General features: G+C 35.0%; 1 long non-coding RNA gene across 1 annotated transcript in view; it reads right to left on the reverse strand.

Moving 5' to 3' along the window:
• Window positions 1-446, reverse strand: part of LOC111395476 — a 1560-nt gene continuing 1114 nt past the window's right edge. Inside the window, exon 2 of the long non-coding RNA XR_002702804.1 lies at window positions 1-420. This is a non-coding gene — a long non-coding RNA (uncharacterized LOC111395476). The remainder of the gene's footprint in view (window positions 421-446) is intronic.

The raw sequence follows: 446 nt of genomic DNA on the forward strand, positions 1-446 counted from the left end.
TAATAAAAAAACTCGCACCAATTTATACAGCAATGCACCGTTATAGTTATAATTTAACGCATTGAAGTTTTCCTTTTACAAATACTATTCATATATATATTTTTTTTTTTTTAAAACTATCTTATCAAGCTTGCATTTATGGGTTTTATTGTTGTACATAGGGATGAACAAAAAAATTCAGATACCCTCGAAGATTGGATAACATATACAAGAAATCAACTCCCGTCACCCAGAATATCTGAAGATTTAACCAATGAAGATAACGACACAAATATAACATGAACTTGAATCATGCTCACTTCTCTAAGAGCTTCAAGTTCTCTTGATCTTTGAAAATGTACCAGTTTCCGAGAAATAGGTACTTTGAGTTCCACTAGCCAGCTGGTTTGCAAGTGCTTGAGGATTTGAAAGCTCAATGCCCTGTTGGAGGGGGAGAGAGGGGGGGG

This window comes from Olea europaea, chromosome 1, assembly GCF_002742605.1.
Source record: "Olea europaea var. sylvestris chromosome 1, O_europaea_v1, whole genome shotgun sequence".
NCBI lineage: Eukaryota > Viridiplantae > Streptophyta > Magnoliopsida > Lamiales > Oleaceae > Olea > Olea europaea.